The sequence below is a fragment of the Mus caroli genome, unplaced genomic scaffold (assembly GCF_978045245.1).
Source record: "Mus caroli unplaced genomic scaffold, Mus_caroli_1 scaffold_15, whole genome shotgun sequence".
In the NCBI taxonomy this organism is placed as follows: Eukaryota; Metazoa; Chordata; class Mammalia; order Rodentia; family Muridae; genus Mus; species Mus caroli.
This window is the reverse complement of record NW_028227270.1, coordinates 98591097-98608612: the sequence shown is the minus strand read 5'-3', so window position 1 is coordinate 98608612 and position 17516 is coordinate 98591097. Positions and strand designations below refer to the sequence as shown.

At 41.0% G+C, this 17516-nt stretch overlaps 1 pseudogene; it reads left to right on the top strand.

The window, feature by feature from the left end:
• The first annotated feature begins 1996 nt into the window (after positions 1 to 1996).
• Positions 1997 to 13291, top strand: LOC110288696 (ATP-binding cassette sub-family F member 2-like; annotated as a pseudogene).
• The last annotated feature ends 4225 nt before the right edge of the window (positions 13292 to 17516 follow it).

Here is a 17516-nt window from a genome sequence, read left to right as displayed (position 1 = left end):
CTATCTGATTTAGGATAGGTAAAGATCCTTTCCCAATCTGTTGGTGGTCTTTTTGTCTTATTGACGGTGTCTTTTGCCTTGCAGAAGCTTTGCAACTTTATGAGGTCCCATTTATCGATTCTCGATCTTACAGCACAAGCCTTTGCTGTTCTATTCAGGAATTTTTCCCCTGTACCCATATCTTCGAGGCTTTTCCCTACTTTCTCCTCTATAAGTTTCAGTGTCTCTGGCTTTATGTGGAGTTCCTTAATCCACTTAGATTTGACCTTGGTACAAGGAGATAGGAATGGATCAATTCACATTCTTCTACATGATAGTTGTGCCAGCACCATTTGTTGAAAATGCTGTCTTTTTTCCACTGGATGGTTTTTGCTCCCTTGTCAAAGATCAAGTGATCATAGGTATGTGGGTTGATCTCAGGGTCTTCAATTCTGTTTCATTGGTCTACTTGTCTGTCGTTATACCAGTACCATGCAGTTTTTATCACAGTTGCTCTGTAGTACAGCTTTAGGTCAGGCATGGTGATTCCACCAGAGGTTCTTTTATCCTTGAAAAGAGTTTTTGCTATCCTAGGTTTTTTGTTGTTCCAGATGAATTTGCAGATTGCCCTTTCTAATTCGTTGAAGAATTGAGTTGGAATTTTGATGGGGATTGCCAAAAAGTCATGTCAAAAAAGTTTGTTTTAAAGGAACTGAAAACTCTCCAGCCCTAAATGTTGCAAGATGTTCAACCCATGGAACTCCTGGACTAGAAAGCAATCATGTTTCTGATTTTCCAGTTCTAGACAGTCCCAACCCCTGGCAGTCTTCCTCCCTGGAGGCTTCTCCCGCAGTTGCTCCAGTCACATTTGCATCCATTGTAGAAGAAGAGTGGCAACAAGAAGCTTCCCTCATCAGAAGCCGGGAGAAACCCTTGGCTCTCATTCAGGTCGAGGAGCATGCAATACAAGACTTGTTGGTTTTCTATGAGGCATTTGGCAATCCCGAGGAGTTTGTAGTCATCGTTGAAAGGGCACCACAGGGGACTCTGGCAGTGCCTATGTGGAACAAGCATGGCTGCTAGCTCCCTGGAGAGGGTGCTGCTCCCCAGATGTGGTTGCTCCACCCACATGAAGAAAACGCATGTGCAAGCGTTCTTACAGACTTGTTAGCACATTGTTCTAGTCAGAGCAAGAATGGATATGATTTTTTCCTGTAGTTTATAATGTTTGTATGACTAATGAGAAATTTATCAGAATTGTGATTTTTAGAACTTTCATGTGAAAAATGTGTCAGAAAAAATGTTAGGCTAAGGTTGGTTGGATTGTTTCTTCTAAATTACCTAAGAAAAATGTGAGTGAAAGGTGAAGCTTAGGAATAAGTCATGAAACATAAATTTTTCACTTGAGACTGTGGGGTGATTTAGAAGAGCTTGCCGCATAAGATGTTATGTTAAATAAGACGTTGATGAGCTTAAGGCAGGAGCCTCAATCATTACTTCTGATCACTGATGGCCAGAATGTTGTGTTTGCCTGAGGAGATGTGTCTCTGTTGTTGCTTTGTCACTGGGCTGTTAATTTCTTAGGCTTCTTTACAGTTGCTGGACAGTTTATGATCATAGCTTCTGTGGGATATTTGGATTCATAGATTTTCTTTTTGTTGGGCTGGGAAGGTAGCAAGAGAGGACAGACATTTGAATGCCTAATTGTGAAAGAATCAGTTTCTTAAGGTGTTTTTTCTAAAAACAAGCATAAGATTACTGAATAGTTTACCAGAGTGGTTGTTTATAATTACTTTTTAGTCTCTGCAATCAGAATTTCTGTGAGCCTGGATTATATGTATACATGGAAATTTTGAATATTCCTCTATAGTATGCTGTTTGGTTTGATTTTGAATGTTTAAAATTAAAGGAAAAAATTTTAACATGTGTGTTTCAGTCTGTAGACCAAATGAGAATGTTAATGCTTAAGTTCTGGGAAAGAACCCCTGGAGATAGGTCGGCAGCTTGACTTGAGACGATGGGAAATTGGTTGAAAGTAACAAACTCAGTGTTTCAGTTCAGTTCCACCCACAAGCAGCAGACGTGTAAGCAAACGTGCAATAAAAGTAATGTCAATCCACTTCAATCTGTAGATTGCTTTTGATAAGATAGCCATTTTTACAATGTTGATCCTGCCAATCCATGAGCATGGGAGATCTTTCCATCTTCTGAGATCTTCTTTAATTTCTTTCTTCAGGGACTTGAAGTTCTTGTCATACAGATCTTTCACTTCCTTAGTTAGAGTCACGCCAAGGTATTTTATATTATTTGTGACTATTGAGAAGGGTGTTGTTTCCCTAATTTCCTTCTCTGCCTGTTTATCCTTTGTGTACAGAAAGGCCATTGACTTGCTTGAGTTAATTTTATATCCAGCTACTTCACCGAAGCTATTTATCAGGCTTAGGAGTTCTCTGGTGGAATTTTTAGGGTCATTTATGTATACTATCATATCATCTGCAAAAAGTGATATTTTGACTTCTTCTTTTCCGATTTGTATCCCCTTGATCTCCTTTTGTTGTCTAATTGCTCTGGCTAGGACTTCAAGTACAATGTTGAATAGGTATGGAGAGAGTGGACAGCCTTGTCTAGTCCCTGATTTTAGAGGGATTGCTTCAAGCTTCTCACCATTTAGTTTGATGTTGTCTACTGGTTTGCTGTAGATTGCTTTTATCATGTTTAGGTATGGGCTTTAGGTCAGGCATGGTGATTCCACCAGAGGTTCTTTTATCATTGAGAAGAGTTTTTGCTATCCTAGGTTTTTTGTTATTCCAGATGAATTTGCAGATTGCTCTTTCTAATTCGTTGAAGAATTGAGTTGGAATTTTGATGGGGATTGCATTGAATCTGTAGATTGCTTTTGGTAAGATAGCCATTTTTACAATGTTGATCCTGCCAATCCATGAGCATGGGAGGTTTTTCCATCTTCTGAGATCCTCTTTCCCTTCTTAAAAGCTTTAAGATTTTGAAGAAAAAACTGGAATAATATTGAAAGACTCTCCCATACTTATGGATGTATAGGATTAATATTATAAAAAGTGGGCATCCTGACAAAAGCAAGCTACAGATTCACTGCAATCTCCCTCAAAATTCCAACATAATTCTTCACATAAATTTCTTTTAAATCTTCAAATTTATGTGTAAATTCAAAAAAGACAGGTTAGTTTAAACAATCATAATTAACAAAAGAACTGATGGAGGTATCGCTATCTCAGATTTCAAGTTGTGTTACAGAGCTATAGTAACTTAAAAAATATCCACCCACAATAGTTTGGCATAAAGACAGACATGTTGATCAATGGAATCAACTAGAAGACTCAAATGTAAGGCTACTCATCTAAGGACAACTGATTTTTTTAAAAAATATATTTTCTTTATTTACATTTCAAATGTTAACCCCTTTCCAGGTTTCGCACCCCCTCCTGGTAACCTCCTATCCCATTCTCTCTTCCCCTGCTTCTATGAGGGTGTTCCTCCACCTACCTACCCATTCCCACCTTCTTGTGCTCAATTCCCCTACACTGTGGCATCTATAGAGCTTTCATAGGACCAAGGATCTCTCCTCCCATTGATGCGGGACAAGGCCATCTTCTACTACATATGCAGCTGGAGCCATGTGTTCTCCTTGGTTGATGGCTTAGTCCCTGCGAGTTCTGGGTGGAGGGGTGGGGTCGGGATGGTTGATATTGTTGTTCTTCCTATGGGGCTGAAAACACCTTCAACTCCTTCAGTCCTTTCTCTAACTCCTCTATTGGGGACCCCATGCTCAGTGCAATAGTTGGCTTTGAGCATCCACCTCTTTATTTGTAAGGCTCTGGCAGGGTGTCTCAAGAGACAGCCATATCAGACTCCTTTCAGCATGCACTTCTTGGCATCCACAATAGCATCTGGGTTTAGTAACTATATGGGATGAATCCCCTGGTGGGACAATCTCGGGATGGCTTTTCCTTCAGTCTTTGCTCTACACTTTATCTCCATATTTACTCCTGTGAGTATTTTGTTCCCCTTCTAAGAAGGGCTGAAGCACCCACATTTTGGTCTTCCTTCATCTTGAGCTCCATGTGGTCTGTGGATTATATCTTTGGTATTTGGAGCTTTTGGGCTAATATCCATTTATCAGTGATTGTATACTATTTGTGTTCTTTTGTGGTTGGGTTAACTCACACAGGATGATATTTTCTAGTTCCATCCAGTTTCCTAAGAATTTCAAGAAGCCACAACCTTTACTTTTTTTACTCATCCCCAAGATCTAAATAGTCTTTGCAAATTCTTTAAATTTCAATCCCTTTAAAATATCCAATCTCTTTTTAAAATTCAAAGTCTTTTTACAATTAAAAGTCTCTTAACTGTGGGCTCCACGAAAATACTTTTTTCCTTCAAGAGGGAAAATATCAGTGCATAGTCACAATCAAAAGCAAAATCAAACTCCAACTGTTCAATGTCTGGGATCCACTCATGATCTTCTGGATTCCTCCAAGGGCTTGGGTCAATTCTCCAGGTCACACCTTGTCTTCTAGGCTCCAGCTGCTTGTGCTCTATGGATGCTGCTGTTCTTGGTGATCATCTCATGGTATTGGCATCTAGAAAACACTGATGTCTTCTATTGTAATTAGGCTTCACCAATAGCCTCTCATAGGTTCTCTTCATGGTACCAAGCCTCAACTCCTCTGCATGACCCTTTCAGTCCTGGGCCATCAATTGCAACTGAGAATGAGAAGGCTGTCTTTTCACAGCCTTTCACAGTGTTCTTCATGACCCCTTCATGCCTTCAACCACCTGGGTGACTCTTACACATTACCAAGTCCAGACCCAATTCAAGCTACAACCTTGGCTATCTTTGGAACACAGCCTCTGTGTGCTCTTAGATAACACTTCCCAGAAGATTTTACCTCAATGATGCTTGTCTCTTCTTAATCACTGCTAACTTATTAGCTCCAGCTAACCAGCATCAATAGTCCAAGTAGTGCAAGGGTTTCACTTTAGTAGTTCTGGTATCCTGTTAATCACAGATGATTCTTCAGACCCAGCTAACCAAAACCACAGAATATTCACAATCAAAATAGCAACAGCCCTAATAAAAGTGTTTAATTTTCCCTCTGAAATTTCACAAGCCAAGCCTCCATCCTTTGCACTGTTCTAAACATTATCGTTCAAGAATCTAAAGAACATCCCACAGAGCTCTTAACATTCCAATGGCTCTTCTAGCTCAAAGTTCCAAAGTCCTTCCATGGTCCTCCCCAAAGCATGGTCAGGTTGTCACAGGAATACACCCCTCTGCTGGTACTGATTTGTCTTAGTCAGGGTTTCTATTCCTCCACAAACATCATGACCAAGGAGGAATTTGGGGAGGAAAGGTTTTATTCAGCTTCCACTTCCACACTGCTGTTCATCACCAAAGGAAGTCAGGACTTGAAGTCAAGCAGGTCAGGAAGCAGGAGCTGATCCAAAGGCCATGGAGGGGCTGATAATTCTACCCCTCCAGAAGCAAAGGCAGGTAGGAAAGAGAAGCCAGTTTAGTACTCAGAGCTAAGCTGGGAAGAACAAAGGGGAGCCCTGAGGGGCTGGTAGCATGGACACAGCTCCTAAGCTAAGGCAGTAGAACATTTTTAAAACTACACAACAGGTATGTTCTCCCGAGTACTCCACAGCTCAGGTGAAAGTACAAGTTCATCTAGAAGGGTACCAGGCAAACTTGAACCCTACTGGAAAGTTTTCACAGTATCTCTCTGTCAGTCTCTGGGCTGTGTATATTGACATAAGAGTAATATGAACGAACATTGTTTTATTACCTCTAACGTCCTGACATGGATAATGTCTCCTTTCACAGTTAATGGCATTATCATGTGACCTTCTTTAAACTACTGCTAGAAGGACTTGAGAGGTGAGTCAGGAGTAAAGTACACTTGTAACTCTTGCAGACGATGCTGGCTTTCATTTTTAACTTCAGCTCTTCTTCCACATTTATTTCCATTAGTTTGCATCTGGGAAAAGCAGGGCTTCCTAGGCACCTGAATAAAAACATATGGAAGAACACATACGTTTTAGAAGTTTTATAATAAGTAAGGATTGTTTTTAGAATAAGGCCAGGGATGGAAAGGCATGATATTTCAAGTCTGAAATGACATTTAATATATTCAATGATAAAAATAAGCAGTCAGTTATAGCAAAGACCCCCAATACCAATGGACACCGGTAGACAAGGGATGCTAAACTTGTCCTCATCCATGTCTGGCATTTGCTCAGGAAGCAGAATCCCAGAGTGCCAAGAATCACTTATTTTACTGCTGTCTAAAAAGGGATTTGAGAAGGAAAAGCAAGGCCTGTGTATCAGAAGCTGGTCCCCAGCTAGGACACAGCTTGGAATTTTGAGACAGTGAAAACAAGTCAGGAGATGTGGGAAGCTCAGTTCACAGACACTTAGTTAGTTGTTCATTTTGTTCACCTCAAATCCTTCCTCTCAAAATAACTAAACCCCAATTAAGCTGGAAATAACTGCTGAGCAAAACATGACAGAGTTCTGGGTGGGTCTTTGTCTGAGGTTACCTTCTTTTTTTTTTTTTTTAAGGAATCAGTAAGATAGGGAAGATTTTCAGATTTCTATCAAAAGCTTGAGACATTAATGACACACATCTACATCATCACCAGTGGAGAGACAGAGGCAATAAATGTTTTTCAAGGACTTCCATAGGGAGGCTCTTTCTCAACCATAATGTGACAAAACAAAAACAAACCAAAATCAGTGTTTGGGTCCAGGTTTGCTAACATTGTGACTTCAACAGTGTCACTGGTGTTTATAAAGTTTATACTTTTCACCTTTGCACATTTCCAGTTTTCAAATATTGTCACATGGTTTATTTTATAACTTTATAACTCCCAAAGTGAAGGGTTTCCTTCTGTATCTATCTTTAAAATCTATCCATTCTATCACATGATGTCATACACACTCATCTCAACTATACACATTGCATGTATAGCTGGAATGAAGAACTATAAACCACTTAGAGTTACAGTTAACATTACAGTCTTGAGAACTCCTGGTATAAGGATCCAGGCTGTGAACTAGTACATCCTGAAACAATTTATCCTAACTTTATCCCAGCACTAAGTAGCAAAAAGAAATAATCAGTTTTGTTTTGTTTGCTTTCTTGTTTCTCTTTTAGAAAACAAGGTTGGGTGATTGTAACCTACCTCAGCCTTTTGAAGGTTAGACTTAAACAAGGATCATCCATCTATCTAAACAGAAGTACATCCTATCTTTTAAATTAATTTCCTATAGCAGGTACCAAGATAATGTGGAAGATGAGTCACCTCTCCCTTCTATGACAGTCGACTTCAGTAAAAGGAATAACATATTCGAATATCAGAATCTGTTCTCAAGTATGATATGAGGTTTGAAGAATGGAAGAGAGGACTAGAAAAGTAGGAATCCCCAGGAAAGCAAGCATTAAACAAATAGAACAATGTTAATACTTTCCATCAGAATCTGGAGTGAAATGTTAGCAAGGGTTTTTACAGAGTTCAATCACTGACTGAACACTTAATTTTTATGCTAAATATGTTAATGAATGCTAATGTGCTTGGTATTAATATCTGGAGCATATTTCATTATATGCAGATATTTAGAATGATATTGTGATTTCTAGGAAGCACTGAAATAGGCAATAATTACTTCCTTGATCTAGGAACAGTTGAAAGGCAATGACTGACATTTCCAGAGCTGGACCCAAAGCTGTAAACAAAGCTAAGGTCATGTAGGTCACAGGGAACAGATGCACTCTAAGTGCTCAGAACACATAAATCCTTCGAGTCACTGAAGCATCTGAACTCTTCTTATTTTAGAAAAGGTGTCCAATGCTTATGATAAATCCCTAGGAAATGAGAGCGGAGCTCCCAAACAGGAAAAATAACACTCTGTGGAGGTGTAAGTTCCGAATTTACCTGGGATAGATGTAGAACAATGCAGTCTGCCTGTCAAAATAGCAGGTTTGAGGAAAAGCAGGCTCAGAGCCAAATGTCATAACTTCTGTTAAAGGCTGCACAGAGGAAAATGCAGGCAAGATCTCTTAGACATTGGAATCCCTCTTCACAGAAATAAGGTCCAAGTTACTGTGTTGCCTGGAGCTGACACTGAGGACTCATAATTCAATACCTTCGCTCGTCTCATTGCAGCACTTGACATGTCATTAGTCCTATGCTCCTGTTCACCTCACCATTGTCCCCTGATCGAGAGCTGCTCCTTGCTTCCTTAGATGGCTTGAAGTCACTCATTGGAGTCACAGATGCCCTGAAGTAATCTACTGGGATCACAGCTCCCTGCTACCCCTCTACAGGGATCACAGCTCTCTGCTATTCCCTCTCCTAAGAACCACCACAGGGTCCTACTAGACACCCACCCTGCTGCAACCAGGGGTAGTATGAATTCTTTAGCATACCTTTTGATGATTCAGACTTAACTGCAGGGTCCTATCGGGAAAAGTTATTCAATTTGACTTAACACTCAGGAATATGTTTAAGCAATAACTAGTGAAAATTCATATAGAGAGAAGTCAAAGAATGGTCATTATAAAAAATTAAATATTATGATGTAAAAATTGGAATTATTAAGCTTTGTAGCAAAACACAAACCTAGAAATTGTTATACTTGATAAAAATGAAAGTAAGAAAGAAGCCTCACACTTTGGGAACTGGATGGCCAATATAATAAAATACAGTAGAAAACACAGGAAGAAAATTTGGTTGGACATCCAGGTACCTTCCCCACCAGAGCAGAGGTGTCCACCAGGGCGGGCTCTTTTGGAGCACATGAGGGAGCCATCTTGGGTCTTGTGTCCCTCAGAGACCAGTCTGCACAGGTCAGCTCACTGACTGTGAAGGGTGAGCAAGTAGACTGCAGAAGCGACACAGCTTCTGGGACAGACCCCATTTAGTGCTCCAGATACCTGGGCATCTTCCTCACCAGAGCAGAGCTGTCTGCCCAGGAGGGCTCTGACCACCAGAGCAGGTGAGAGAGTCATCTTGTGTCCTGTATCCCTCAGAGACCAGTCTGTGCAGGTGAGCGTGCAGAATGCAGAGGCAACATATCTGAAACAGGCCCTGTTTCTCTGGGCTGGCAGTCTTGGGTTCTATAAGAGAGCAGGCTGAGCAAGCCAGGGGAAGCAAGCCAGCAAGGAACATCCCTCTATGGCCTCTGCATCAGCTCCTGCTTCCTGACCTGCTTGACTTCCAGTCCTGACTTCCTTTAGTGATGAACAGCAATGTGGATATGTAAGCTGATTAAACCCTTTCCTCCTCAGCTTGCTTCTTGGTCATGAAGTTTGTGCAGGAGTATAAACCCTGACTAAGACAAATGGAAAATGTAAGAATCTTACAAACAGAGACCAAGATGACTCACCATTATCAGAACCCAGCACTCCCACCTCAGCCAGTCCTGGATACCCTGACACACCCAAAGAGCAAGACTCAGATTTAAAATCATATCTCATGATTCTGATAGAGGACATCAAGAAGGTCTTTAATAACTCACTTAAAGAAATACAGGAGAACACTGCTAAAGAGTTAAAAGTTCTTTAAAAAAATACAAGAAAATACAACCAAACAGGTGATGGAATTGAGCAAAGCCATCTAAGACCAAAAAAAGGGATACAATAAAGAAAACCCAAAGAGAGAAAACGCTGGAGAGAGAAACCATAGGAAAGAAATCTGGAACCATAATGAGAGCATCAGCAAAAGAATACAAGAGATGGAAGAGAGAATCTCAGGTGCAGAAGATACCATAGAGAACATGGGCACAACAATCAAAGAAAATGCAAAATGCAAAAAGATCCTAACTCAAATCATCCATGAAATCCAGGACACAATGAGAAGACCAAACCTACAGATAATAGGAGTAGATGAGAATGAAGATTTTCAACTTAACGGGCCAGCAAATATCTTCAACAAAATTATAGAAGAAAGCTTCTTAAACCTAAAGAGATGCCCCTCCTTGTCTTTTCTGATAGCTTTTGGGTTGGAAGTCGATTTTATTCGATATAAGAATGGCCACTCCATCTTGTTTCTTCAGACCATTTGCTTGGAAAATTGTATTCCAGAAACATAGAACACCCAAGATACAATTTGCAAAACCCAAGAAAATCAAGAAGAGGGAAGACCAATGGGTGGATACATCATTCCTCCTTAGAAAAGGGAACAAAATGCCCATGGAAGTTGTTACAGAGTGGTTAGCTCATGAGTATGTAGACTGTGAAAAGTCTATGAAGAGCTGGACACTGACAATGCCAAGATGAGGGCCTCAAGCATCCTATACCAATTGGGTTTCACACCAGCCATGCAGTGCAAGAAGTTGAAAGACTTCAGTATCAGTTGACAGATGAGAGTTGCTTTTGCTAGAGTCTTCTTTTTTTTTCTGGATATTTTCTTTATTTATATTTACATTTCAAATGTTATCCCTGTTCCTGGTTTCTCTTCTGAAAAACACCCTCCACCATTCCCTCCAACCTTGCCCTGCATACCAACCCACCCATTCCTGCTTCCTGGCCCTGGCATTTCCCCACACTGGGGCATAGAGCATTCACAGGACCAATGGCCTCTCCTCCCATTGATGTCTAAATAGGCCATCCTCTGCTACATATGCAGCTGGACCCATGAATCCCATCATGTGTAATTGGTGGTTTAGTCTCTGGGAGCTCTGAGGGTACTGGTTAGTTTATATTGTTGTTCTTCCTATGGGGATGCAAACGCCTTCAGCTCCTTAGGTTCTTTCTCTTGCTCCTTCATTGGGGACCCTGTGTTCCATCCAAGTTATGACTGTTAGTATCCACCCTTGTATTTATCACGCTCTGGCAGAGCCTCTCAGGAGAAAGCTATATCAGGCTCCTGTCAGCAAAATATTGTTGGCATCTATAACAGTGTCTGGGTTTGGATGGATCCCCAGATGGGTAAGTCTCTGGATGGTTATTTCTTCAGTCTCTGCTCCACACTCTGTCTCTCTAACTCCTTCTATGGGTGTTTTGTTCCCCTTTCTAAAAAGAATTGAAGTATCTGCACTTTGGTCTTCCTTCTTCTTGAGTTTCATGTGGTTTGTGAATTGTATCTTGGGTATTCTGACTTTCTGGGCTAATGTCCATTTATCAGTGGCTGCATATCATGTGTGTTCTTCTGTGATTGGGTTACCTCAGTCAGGATGATATCCTCTAGATCCATCCATTTCCTAAGAATTTCATAAATTCATTGTTTTTAATAGCTGAGTAGTACTCCATTGTGTAAATGTACCACATTTTCTGTATCCATTCCTCTGTTGAGGGACATCTGGGTTCTTTCCAACTTCTGGCTATTATAAATAAGGCTGCTATGAATATAGTGGAGCATGTGTCCTTATTACACGTTGGAGCATCTTCTGGGTATATGCCCAGGAATGGTATAGCTGGGTCCTTAGGTAGTACTATGTCCAGTTTTCTAAGGAACCACCAAACTGATTTCCAGAGTGGTTGTACCAGTTTGCAATTCCCATCAGCAATGGAGGAGCTTTTTCAACAAATGGTGCTGGCTCGATTGGTGGTTAGCATGTAGATGAATGTAAATTGATCCATTTTTATTTCTTTGTACAAAACTCAAGTCCAAGTGGATCAAGGACCTTCACATAAAACCAGATATATTGAATTTTATAGAGTAGAAAGTAGGGAAGACCCTCGAACATATGGGCACAGGGGAAAAATTCCTGAATAGAACACCAATGGCTTGTGCTATAAGATCAAGAATGGACAAATGGGACCTCATAAAATTGCAAAGCTTCTGTAAGGCAAAGGACATGTCAATAAGACAAAAATGCAATCAACAGATTGGGAAAAGATCTTTTCCAACCCTACATCTGATAAAGGGATAATATCCAATATATACAAAGAACTCAAGAAGTTAGACTAGAGAGAAACAAATAACCCTATTAAAAATGGGGTACAGAGTTACACAAAAAATTCTCAACTGTGGAATAACAAATGTTTGAGAAGCACCTAAAAAATGTTCTACATGCTTAGTCATCATGGAAATGCAAATCAAAACAACCCTTAGATTACATCTCACACTAGTCAGAATGGCTAAGAACAAAAACTCAGATGACAACAGATGCTGGTAAGGATGTGGAGGAAGAGGAACACTCCTCCATTGCTAGAGCGTTATTTATTCAGTCCTTTATGTTGCACCTGGACAAGCCTACCAACCACCTGGACCTGGAGTCTAGCATGTGGCTGGTGATTTTCAGGTGCATCCTGGTCCTTGGGTCTCATTCTCAGGACTTCTTGAATGGTGTCTGAACTAATATCATCCACATGCACAACAAGAACTAAAGTATTGCCTAGTAATTATGATCAGTATATGAAGACACAGATGGAGCTGGAAGACAACCAGATAAAGAGGTTTCACTGAGAACAGGACAAGATACTACACATGAAGAACTACATTGCCAGGTTTGGCCATGGCAGTGCTAAGCTGGCCTTGCAGGTGCAACACAAAGAGAAATCACTACAGAAAATTATGGCATCTGGACTGACAGAAAGCATTGTGAATGATAAGACACTGACATATTATTTCCCTCCATGTGGTAAGATTGCACCAGCTGTCATTATGGGGCAGAATGCAATCTTCAAGTATGCAAAAGGCAGGCTTTACATCTATAAAAATCTATAATTGGCATTAACCTTGACAAATAAGTGGCTCTGGTAGGACCCAAGAGTACAAGGAAGTCCACTCTGTAGAAGCTGCTAACTGGAGAACTTCTGCCCACAGATGGAATGATCTGGATGCATTCTCCTGTACTTTTAACTATTAGAGTATAGAATAAATTACTACCTAGAGATAAAGTAGAAGATGAGAAAGATCATCGAGAGATATGGTCTCATTGGAAACAGTAGGTAAACCCAATCTGGAACCTGTAGGATAGCCAGAAGTGCCCAATGTGTCTGGCCTGGCTGGTCTGGCAGAAGCCTCACATGCTTTTCCTGGACAAGCCTACCAGTCACCTGGATATCAAGACCATTGTTGCTTGGCAGATGCCATCAATGAGTTTGAAGGTGACCTGATGCTACTCAGTCATGACCTCAGACTCATCCAGTAGGTTGCACAGGATATTTGGATTTGTGAAAAGCAGACAATCACCAAGAGGCTTGGAGACATCCTAGCCTACAAGAAACACCTCAAATCAAAGCTGATAGATGACAAACCCTAGCTCACCAACAGAACATGCAATGTGTGGGCTCTCAGCCAGGCTTGGGTCAATAATGCCACCTGATACTGCCAGTTGACACCTGACCAGCCACTCAGGGTAGGAAACTCGGGTTATGCTCCGACATTGCTGCAATACTGCCCCTATCTTCTCCACTCAGCCTGTCTTCACTGCATCATATCTCCAGCTGAACAGCACCTGTCCATGTCTGACCGTCCTTCCATTTGGGTATATCTGTGTGGGGCATTGGGCTATACACAGATAGTCTGGTCTCCAGTCGAGCTGAGATGCTGAATCCCGGACCCGGTGGTCATAGTTTACCCACATGGAACTGAAGGAGTTCTCTCATGTCTCCTGGAACTCTGGCTCCTGTCTAAATTACCATCCCCCCACAGCCCCCACTAGAGAAGCATGGCTAGAAATCAAGTAGGCAATGTCCCAAGCTTCAGGCTAAACTCCTCCCCAGTTACCTAGCAACAGAAAAGATAGCAGCTCACTTTAAAGGGGGTTGTTTTGCCTCTCCTTACTCTTTCATTTCTCTCATTCCTTTGTTCTCTTACCTCTCACTTCTCTCACTCCTCTCTCATCTCTCTTTGTCTTCTCCTCTCCTCTCTTCCTCTTCCTGTCTTTCTCTCCAGCTCGCTCTCTCTCTCTCTCTCTCTCTCTCTCTCTCTCTCTCTCTCTCTCCTTCTCTCTTTCTCCCTGCTTTTCTACAATAAAGTTTTAAAACCATAGACAGTCTCTGCTCATCAAGATCCGCTGTGCCCACTCTGTCAGGTGTGGGAACGTCTCTTCCCTCTCTCCCATAACCCTGGGGCTACAGGGTGTGGCCCCAGGGCCCCCAGGTTGGGTTGCCCCTTGTCTACCCACCCCCCATAGTGTGGGTCAGAGGCTTGGATGCCCACCCGAGGCTGAGTGGATAGTGTCTGGCAGGCCTCCCACATCCACCTGTTCAGAGCATAGGTGGAAATCTGGCAGGACGTGGGTTCTTCCTCCCCCTTCTTCCCTTTGGCCCCTTTTTAGTTCCTACATATCTGTATATCTGGATCTAGTTGGATGTTCCCTCTGTACTCTTGCTTGTTACTTTGCCCTGAAAGATGAAGCAAGAGGTACCTGGATTAACCCAAGGGCCCAAGCCCTGGCCTGGCCCTGGAAAGATTCAAGTGCCAAAGAAATCAAGAAGTTAGTCTCTAGAGAACCAAATAACCCTATTTTTAAAATGGGGTACAGTGCTAAACGAACAATTCTCAACTGAGGAATATCGAATGGCCTGAGAAGCTCCTAAAGAAATGTTCAACATCCTCATGGAAATGCAAATCAAAACAACCCTGAGATTCTACCCCACACCAGTCAGAATGCCTAAGAACAAAAACTCGAGTGACAGCAGATGTTGTCAAAGATGTGGAGAAAGAGGAACACCCCTTCATTCTTGGTGGCATTGCAAGCTGGTACAACTACTCTGGAAATTAGTCTGGTGGTTCCTCAGAAAATTGGGCAAAGTACTACCTGAGGACTCAGCTATACCACTCCTGAGCATATACCCAAAAGATGCTTTGACACATAACAAGAACACATACTCCAATATCTTCATAGAAGCCTTATTTATGATATCCAGAACCTAGAAAGAACCCAGATGTCCAACAGAGGAATTGATACAGAAAGTGTGGTACATTTACACAATGGATTACTACTGAGTTATTAAAAACAATGACTTCATGAAATTCTCAGGCAAATGGATGGAACTAGAAAATATCATCCTGAGTGAGGTAATGCAATCACAAAAGAACACAGGTGGTATGCATTTTCTAATAAGTGGATATTAGCCCAAAAGCTCAGAATACCCAAGATACAATCCACAGGCCACATGAAGCTCAAGAAGGAAGAGCAAAGTAGGATGCTTCAGTCCTTCTTAGATGGCGGAACAATATACTCATAGGATGTAGCAGGTGGTAGGGAATTGAGAGGGAGGAAAAGGGGTGACAGGATCAGGTATGGGAGGAGATGGGGATGATAAATAGAGGTCCAATAATTTGAACAGAGGTTTATAGCAATGGGAAACCTGTGGTAGCCACCAGAAAGTGCCATATGCCAGGAAAGCAAGAGGCACCCAGGACCCAACAGGAATGAGATTAGCTGAAATGCCTAACAAAGGGGAGGGAGAAACTCTAGAGACCATATCCATATTTTAGGCAAGGCCCCTGGTTGGGGAATGGGTCTACACACTCATTTCCAAATTTTTAACCCGAAAATGCTCCTACTCAAAAGAAATACAGGAACAATGTGAAGCAGAGAATGAAGGAAAGGCCATTCAGATACTGTCCCACCTGGGGATCCATCCCATACACAGACACCAAATCCAGACAGAATTGCAGATGCCAAGAAGTGCTTGCTGACAGGAACTTGATATAGCTGTCTCCTGAGAGGCTCTGCCAGAGCCTGACAAATACAGAGGCAGATGCACTCAGCCATCCATTGGACTGAGCACTGTAACCCTAATGGAGGAGTTAGAGAAAGAACTGGAGGAGCAGAAGGTGCTTCTAACCCCACAGGAAGAACAACAATATCAACCAACCAGACCCCTCAGAGTTCCCAGGGACTAAACCACCAACCAAAGAGTACACATGGAGGAACCCAGGGCTACAGCTGCATATTTAGCAAAGGATGGCCTTGTCTTTTATCAGTGCAAGAAGAGGCCCTTGGTCTTGTGAAGGCTCCATGCCCCAGTGTAGGGGAATGCCAGGGTGGTGAGATGGGAGCAGGTGGATGCATGGGGGATCACCCTCACATAAGCAGGGGTTGGGGGATGGGATAGGGGTTTTGCAAAGAGGAAACTGGGAAAGAGGATAACATTTGAAATGTAAAGAAATAAAATATCCAATAAAATAAAAAACCCTCCAAATCAAATATAAATAAATAAATCAAATAAAAATAAATAAACAAAAACAAAAAAATTGTGAATAAAATAATCCCTTTCTTCCCCATGTTGCTTTTGGTCATAGTGTTTCAGCACAGCTATTGTGACCCTAACTAAGATATACCTCATGTCCATAGATTACAAGACAATATTGCTATGATGTGAATGTTAATAAAGCCTATAGATTCGATGCAAGCCTTTCATATACCCTATGATGTCTTAGGAAAAAAACAGAAAGCTAAAATATAAAGTTCAAAAGGAACCAGTGAAAAATCCAAATGTAATTCATTGATAGAGATCAAACTTGCAGGAAATACACAGATTTTTAAAACATACTTCTAAGTGAGTCATCAAATCGTGAGATGTTTCTGTAATGACAGATGCTCAAAGGAGCATAATTTCATCTCTTCCTTTCTTGTTTTATCTCTCTGTTTTTGTCTTTATTACTTAGTCAAATAATCTAAGCACTATATTGATTATGAGCAAAGAGAGTGGCTACCTTGGTCTCATAGTGTTGAAGATTACATGATGTTACACATACATGAAATTTCTCAGATAAATACAAAACTTACAACAAAATAATAGGATATAAATTCAACGTACAAAAACAAATGCATTTTACATGCTCATGAAAACGACATTGAGATGAAATAAGCAAAACAATACTTGTGGAAATAGTCTCAAAAGAAAGTAAAAAAAAAACTTCAAAAATGCTGCTGGGAAAATTAGAAATTCAGATGTAAATAATGAATTTTGGACCCTACTTCTCATGTTATATAAGGGGCAGTTCTAGATAAATCACAGTCCTTTATGTGAAACCCTAAATTCCAAGTCTATAAGATAGAAATAAAAAGAAAACACTTCAAAACAGACACAGGCAAACATGTTCTGCACATACCATTCCTGTACCAAATCACAAGGGCACTGCTCAAAACTGCTTTTCTTTTTCCCAAGATCTAGCTAAAAAAAATTACAAAAATGATCTGTAAACAAATGTCAAATTTAAATAAAAACAATGCAGGAAAAATACATGGGATAACTTGTGAGTCAAATGAAGTAATTGTGGAGTGTGGAGATGAAATATCAGACACTAAGATTCTACAGAATCTTCCTTCTCCCTCAAATGGTGACAACTTTGAAAACTGAAGTTTTGCTAGTATTTTATGTTAACTGAGACATAAATACCACCAAGCAAACATCACTGGCTAGAATAACTTGGAGAGAGCTTGTCTGCTCTTCAGCCATGATGGAGAGTTGACCTGAGAGTTTATTGGTTCACTTCAATTTAGTTTTCCTCAAAAGCACAAGTGTTGGTCTCTGGATGATCAGAAAATGGGGAGCTTGAGAACCTTCCCTCCTTACCCGAGTGAGATAGGT